We start from the raw sequence: 7,952 nt of genomic DNA on the forward strand, positions 1-7,952 counted from the left end.
TTCAAAATGTACACCAATATTAAGGAATACTTTGAATAGAGAAGCTCATAGTGGTTTTAACAGCTGGAAAGAGGTAATTGTGGAACAGGTTAAATGTCTGAAAGACACCAAGGATCTCACTCTGGGGACATCATACAACCTTGGATTCACCACTCACCATCACGAAAGGGTTTGCAATGGCTCTCTGCATCAGATCCTCCTGGGACTTTCTTGTCACAGCTTTCTAAAGCCAGAAGACAGGTTCCCCCCAGAATTTATCTGGAAAGCTGGAAAAATACACAAACTCTCCAAACTCTAGATTGGAGAGTAACCAAGTAATGAAGGAGCTTTGTTTGCTAGAGGTGAACATCCAGCGAGTAACTGCTGTGCACCAAACCCTGTCCTGCCAATGCTTGCACTCTACCCTGTCATTCACAGAGGCATTGGGGAACCAGATGAGTTGCCATTGCTAGGTGTGACTTCCCTTAGAGATGCCCCGGCACAATGAAGTCTCAGGACAGACACTTCTCTCCCTCTGAATGCAGAGAAAAGTCCTTTGAAGCCTGTGGCAGGGGCTCCGTGAGGACGAAAGCAGTGCACGCACGTGCCTGTGTGCATGTACCAGTGGGAGCTATTGTTTGACATGCTGTGTAAGTGTCCCTATATCTTTTTGTCTGATAGGGATCAGGATTCGTGACTTGCTAAATTGTCTTAAGTTAGGAAGTTGAACAGAGATTGCTGAAAATGAGCACACATCTGGAGGGCTACTCAGAATTTCTCATCATGTTTTCTTGCTCATGCTTGTTCATGTGTGTTCTGCATGATCATTGACATACTTACACCTCAAATAAACTCGAGGATAATTAAAGACAAGTCAAAATAATGGATCAATATGTTGCTTTGTTTTTCATGTTACACCCTTTCTTCCTTTTGCTCCCCAAGGTCCCTCTGGATACCCTTTCTGCTGCCTGCCCTCTTAGCAAATCATTGCCCTCGAGACTGTCTAGATAAGAGGATTTTCATTCTCAGATTCTTCAGAGAGACTGAATCCTAATGTATAAACAAGCTTGATCATTTGCTCTTCACTAACAGGGTTTCTATTCAGGGTTCAGTAGCATAGACTCAGGTTCTGAATCCTGTAAGAGCTATGTGGCCTTGAGCTACTTTCAACATGTCTGTGTGTCTCAGTTTCCCCATCTGTAAAACAGGAATGACATAATTTCCTATTTCAGGGGCTAGAGAGATGGCTCAGAGTCAAGAGTCTATACAGCTCTTGTAGAAGACCAAGTTTGTTTCTGCACCCACATTAGGTGATCCACAGTTGCCTGTAATTCCAACTGCAAAGGATCCTATGCCTCCAGCCTCTTTGAACACCTGCGTATAAATAATGGAAGATAAAAATCTTTCCTAAAAATCCTAATGCTGTAAATTTAAAAAGAATGTGAATTAAGAATGAAATAATAATATTATAATATAATAATAAATATAAATTATTTATTATTTATTTAATATATTTATAAAATATATTAAATATAATAATAATAATCTTACCATTATTGAAGAATCAAAATTAAGAGAGATAATACACCAACGAACTTGCCAGAAAGCCTGGCAGATACTTACGAAATAATTGTGAATTGTATTTAGTACAATTTTTATTAATAATTATTCCAACAGTACAGCTAGAAGACAAAGGAAGAAAGGAAAGTAAAGGGAAGGAAAGAGAAGGGAAGGGAAGGGAAGGGGAAGGGGAAGGGGAAGGGGAAGGGGAAGGGGAAGGGGAAGGGGAAGGGGAGGGAAGGGGAAGGGGAGAAGGGAAGGGGAAGGGAAGGGGAAGGGAAAGAAGGGGAAGGGGAAGGGGAAGGGGAAGGGGAAGGAAGGGAAAGGGGGAAGGGGAAAGAAAAAGCCAGGCATTGAGCAAATCCCTTTCTATGTGAGAGTGGTTGTCCTCTGCCCAGCTGCATTGCAATAGAGAGGTGCATGATGGGAAGGGGATAGAGACATGGTTGATACTAGTAGTAACAGTTATGCCAATCTGCAGTGACAGAATTCCTTCCTAGCCACCCTAAGCTGTTGCCTGTGTCTTCCTTCCTATCCAGATATGCAAATTACACTCATTTTCCAAGACAAAGACAAATCTCACCTCTGCCATACCTCCTACCTCTCCTCATGTTCCCATCGCCTGTTAGTGAACTCTATGTCAGTTAATGCACACATATCTTTATCGTAAGAGATTTGTCAGTGGAGTAAAGTTGGTGAAACCAGACAAATATTACAGACAAATCATGAGGAACCACACAGAATGAATGCTGGATGAGACAAAACCAGGCTTTAATTTGGATAACTTTGGCTGAGATGTGTAATGACTGACCTTGTTAAGATGGGGCCATGGATACATAGGCTAGTCCAAGACCCCTAGCACCTATGTAGTAGAGGACTGCCTTGTCTGGCCTCAGTGGGACAGGATGTGCTTAATCCTGCAGAGACTTGATGCACTTGGGTGGGGGGGGTGATACCCAGGGGAGCCTCTCTTATGGGAGGGATAATGATGGAGTAACTCTGTAAGGTAGAACCTGGAGGAGGCAGCATGTGAGATGTGAATTAATTAATTAATATGGGGCAATGCTTTGAAACCTTATCTAAAATCTACATGCTCTTCCATGTGAGCTTTATTTGATGTTCGGACTAGGTTCTTTGAAGGAGACTTTAGAATAAGAAATTTTGAGTTGAGTTGCAGTGGGGAAATTGCTTGGGCTCTGTTGAGTACTCCTGAGTTTCTGAGGAGATTCTCCAAGGGATTGGGCATGAAGGCAGTCCTTGGAGGCTCACACGGGATACTTTCCCTTCCACCTCTCCTTCACTGTGAGGATAGAGATGGGAGAAGAGCGATTTCAAGATTAGAGGAATCAGCTCATCAACTTTTAGAGCGGCAAGCATGTTTCAATTTAATTTTGAAATGTGAAATTGACTCCTTAGTCTTCTCTACAAAGAGTCTTTTTCTCAAAGGAAGGATCCAAGTCCCCAGTTAATAAGATCCCTTACGAGTTGGGAATTCTTATCTGACACAGCTTTTCTTGGTGCATAATGGGAAATTTCAAGGTTATTTCGGATCTGGAATTTTAAGGGAAGAGACTATATGTAGCTCTGTCAGTCCAAAGGCCCTTTTATCTCTGGCCATTGACAGCTTTGTAATAGAGCTTCATATTTTTCAAACTTTGCCTGCCCACCAGTTCACTTAATGCAATTTTATCGGAAGGAGACCAGTATCCCCTACACACACCACATGTGTACAAGACACCAGGTGCCCAGCACTAGGACTGGTCAGTCCCCAAATCCGTGATGTTGTGAATATAGAAAATGGTCTTTCCTATCAACAGCACTTGGTTTTTAATCTTTTTAGAAAAGAATTCTGTAAGTCTCCCTTCATGGTGTATTATCCACTATTGAGTAACGAGTCCCCTTCCCACATTATCTATTATTTAAGATGCACAGAGACTAGCATCTCTGCCACAGTGTCACAGCCTCTGCTTGGCTGAGATAAACAGTAGGGGTGTGAAGGATGACCCCGTGCGTTCTGTATGACAGGAGAAGCATCCCAGACAAACTGAGAGAGAAGAGTGCTTTGAAGGCAAATGAAGTGGACTACGGCAGACTGATCAGTACAGAACTGGGGGCAACAAAAAGAGCACACGAAAGTAAAAATGAAGGGTCCGGTGAAGGAAGGGAGTGAGTTGGTATACTCAGATCAATGACACCCAGAGAAGAGTGAGTAGATCAGATGAGAAAAGACAGGCGCACACACTGGTTATGAGAGGAATCAGAAACAGGTAGAATCAAGCATGCAGCAGACATCTGGGTACCAACATTTAGACCGCAGCCCTGTGCTGGGAAAGCAGCAAGAGACCGAGAGCTGCCTTAGCCTGTGCCTGAGTGCGCTGTGAGTTAGAGGCAGATCACGCCTTTAATCCCAGCACTTGGGAGGCAGAGGCAGGCGGATTTCTGAGTTCGAGGCCAACCTGGTCTACAGAGTGAGTTACAGGACAGCCAGGGCTACACAGAGAAACTCTGTCTCGAAAAACAAACAAACAAAAAACAAAACAAAACAAAAAAACCAAAGGTCAGCACGTTCAGAGAAGTTTTTCTGGAACCGACTGCGGTCGGGGAAGGTCTGACAGGTCAGGAGACTCAAATTAGCAGTCGGGAAGAACAGCATTCTCCCAGAACAGAATCTCAACGGTGAGATTGCAACTGCGGGCAGAGGTGGGAGATGCAGAGGGTAATAAAGTGATTAGCCCAGTAATTAGGAGGGAGGTGAGGTTGTGGGATTAACAGGCTTATTTTAGTGTTTAGTGCACACTGGGATCACAGAGAGGCTTAAGCCCGTGTCCCACTTGTAGGGACTCAGCCTGAATCCCACCCCTAGGGACTCAGATTTAACTAGCCCAGAGTACAGTCCTTGCAATGAGGTTTTTACTAATAGCGATTTTTATTCTTTCACAATTTTGTACATGCACGCTATATATTTGGGTGGGTGCTTTTCTCTGCCCACCCTCTTTTTTCGTCTTACCTCTACTACCCCCCACCCATTCCTTTCCCCCTTTTTACTAGTTGTTGCTTAGGTTACTGTACCTCACACTTGAACTAGGGCTGTCCCCCCTTCTCTCAGAATATGGTGGTAGCCAATAGTTCAGCATTGCATGGTGGGACCTGGTGGATAAGTTATTTCTCTGCCAGTGAAATGAGCTAATTATATATAAGATTTAAGTTTATTGGAGCCATTCCTTGGTCCCAAGGAACAAGGCCAGGGAAGTCGCCATGGGGAAGGAAACAAAGGGGAGGGGGAAGAGATAGAGATAGAGAGAGCAGAGAGAGAGAGAGAGAGAGAGAGAGAGAGAGAGAGAGAGAGAGAAAGAGGGAGGGAGAGGGGAAGGGGGAGGGGGAGGGGGAGGGGGAGGGGGAGGGGGAGGGGGAGGGGGAGGGGAGAGGGAGGGGGAGGGGAGGGGGATGGGGGGGAGGGGGAGGGGGAGGGGGAGGGGGAGGGGGAGGGGGAGGGGAGAGGGGAGGGGGGAGGGGGGACGCGGGATGGGGGGGGAGAGGGAGATGGAGAGGGAGACAGGAGAGGGAGAGGAGAGAGGGAGGAAGGGGAGGAACGACAGAGAAAGACCAAAAATGTCTTGATTACTTAGCAAAAGAGCCTTTGTGGCTCAGGGAAGGGGCAGCTCAGCGTCTGGGCTAAAAAATTCACAGGGTATGCCAGGTAAAGACTGAGGGATGCTGGGAGAACCTGGAGGCCAGGTCTGCTTTGGTATGTAAAATATGCACCTCAGCCCCTTGTCCTGGGTCTGAAACCCAACACTGCTTTCCTCCAGTCCAACCATAGTTGATTGTTCGGAGGGAGCCAGTGTCCACAAACATAGCTGCTGCAGCCTGTGGTTTCCAAGGCCAGGTCACAGTTACAGGACAGTGTTTCGCTACCCTTCTCCCTGTCTTTTGGCTCTTACATTCTTTCCACATTCCTCTACAGTGTTCCCTGGGCCTTAAAGAGGTTGCATCAATGTCTTGCCTAGGGCCGAATCTTCAGCCATCCTTCACTTCAGCATCTTGTGCAGAGCAGATTTTTGTTTTAACTTTGTTCACTTCAAGGAGAGGCTTCTTTCTGTGTTCACAGCTGAAAATAGCCAGGCTGAGAACTACCAGAGGAATCTTTGAAGTTCACCAAGTGGTTGTAGTCTATAACCAGATTCAGGGAATGTACTAGATAAATTTTCATTGCAATAATGCAAAACCTGGCACAAGCTGGTTACAAAGAAAGTCTATTCAGTGCCTATTTGTAGAGGGAAGTGGGAGCCTAAACCCATTTCTAAGATCATGTTCCTAAGGACCTCACACCCAGTGTCAGCATAAATACATTTCTTAAAGGATTCACTGCTTCTTGATCCAGCCCCCTCTCCCCAACATAACACACCCTCAGTGCACACTCAAACCACCTTTAAGTCTTAGCAAAGGGGAGAGGATTATAAAGATTTGCATATTCCAAGTTAGACACTTGGATATGATTCTCCAGCCATTGCATGCTCTTACAAAAAAAAAAAATGGGGAAATTGAATAGAAATGGTGTCTCAGAAGGAGAGGAAGCTACTAACTGAAAGTAGGTGGGAACGAGAGTGATGGTCATGCAAATGAGTCTGGCCTGAACACCACCCAGCAATCATGGCGGGAGTTGGCAGACCATCAGGCGGATGCTGTGTGAGAAAGGGAAGAGGAGGGAAATTCCCAGGGAGGCAGGCATTAGAGAATCAGAACTGGTGACCTGACAAGAGACGTAGTGGGAAGAAGGGATTTGGAGGAGGATGTGAGATAGAAATAGGGGACCTTGTGGGATGGGAGATGGGCTCTTGTGCCCCTTACTCCATGAAACCATAGGGGGCCTTGTGGGATGGGAGATGGGCCCTCGTGCCCCTTACTCCATGAAACCATAGGGGGCCTTGTGGGATGGGAGATGGGCCCTCGTGCCCCTTACTCCATGGAACCTGTTCTTCTCCATGAGGTTTCCTTCTTCCTTATCAACAGCACGTGGAATATCTGCCCCTTATTCTCTCATCACAGAAACAGAAAAATCACCAGGTGCAAGGGCATGCAGGATGTTCTGTCTCCAAGGATAAGCAGGCCACTTGATCTGTATCTTACATAGGAAAATATCCTCAAGCCGCAAGGAAGCTATTTCTTTAAAAAGCATAATTTTCTAAAAAGAAAAAAACAATGTGGTGTGTGTGCACAATGTTTTTTTTTTTTTGTTTGTTTGTTTTGTCATAATGGATGGTGTAAGTGAAAGGTGTAATTGCAGATAACCGTGTTAAGCAAAATAAGTCCGTCTCAGAAAACTAATACTGCATATTTCTCTCATTTTGTATAGAGACATAAAATCAGATTTGCGTATATGACATGAAAAGCAGAAAGGAAAGTATCCAGGGGAACCAACAGAACTAATGGGAGAGGAGCTGGAGCTCTCGGTGGGGGAACGTGCTCCCACGTGCACTAGACATTTGTATGAAAACGGCCAGAGATGACTCAGCACCCCACTTGATGAACATACACCAGTGGGGGGAAACATATAACCTCTGTACGTATTCCTCATGAGTAACAATGCTTAGCAGACCTCTTTAATAGCCTGATAAAATGTCTGTCCCATTGCCTCTCAGTGGTCCGCAGAAGAGTCTCCTCTTCCTCAGTCCCTTTATCTGCCCAGTCAAGCCTCTCCCTGGGTTGTTCATGTAGAAACTCCATTTTTATTTCTACAATCAGGGAATGTTGCCTGGCATCAGAGCACCTGGGTTCAAGTTCCAGCCTTGCCCAATGTTCCAGCATTAGAGTTGGGCAAGCCCTTTGACTCTTCCTTTAAATCAAGATAAAATCAATCTTGCAAAGATGTCTTGGGAACAGTGAGGTCACGAGACAAAAGTACCTGGTGCCCAGCCAGAGCAAGGACAGGAAAGGAACGGTCTGATTTTATCCCTATAGGAAATAAATTACCAGGCCCAGAACAGCTACCCAAGAAGCAGACCAGTGATCTAAACTAACACAGCCTAGGATGAAGTAGGTTTTTGATGGGAGACATAGACTCTCAAAATGTGTATCTCCCATCCCTGAAGATCGAAGGAAAGCTCTGGCTCACATACATTGTTTGATACAAACATATTAAGGACTAGTACCCCAGAACCTATGGGACTTGGCAAAGCCAATGCTACCATGTGAGCACAGAGGGATCACAAACCCTTCCTCTGATCTCACCTACAGAAACTAGCAGCTCTCCTTGTGGCTAGTACACGAAAAACAAGTGGAGATCCCTGGCTTGCATGTAGGTGTAATCCATCAGAGTAGTGCATGGCCCACCCGACTCCAGCTTTCTACACATGTGTCTGTATGTTTGTCACTCCCTATCACTGCAGTCAGGTTCCTGGACCAAGCAAAACCCG

The 7,952-nt window shown here is 45.4% G+C and overlaps 1 long non-coding RNA gene across 1 annotated transcript in view; it reads left to right on the forward strand.

Moving 5' to 3' along the window:
• LOC143439597 (uncharacterized) overlaps positions 1-7,952 on the forward strand; it is a 321,175-nt gene that overhangs the window by 291,035 nt on the left and 22,188 nt on the right. The gene's annotated exons all lie outside the window — the stretch shown is intronic.

Source organism: Arvicanthis niloticus, chromosome 27 (genome assembly GCF_011762505.2).
Source record: "Arvicanthis niloticus isolate mArvNil1 chromosome 27, mArvNil1.pat.X, whole genome shotgun sequence".
NCBI lineage: Eukaryota > Metazoa > Chordata > Mammalia > Rodentia > Muridae > Arvicanthis > Arvicanthis niloticus.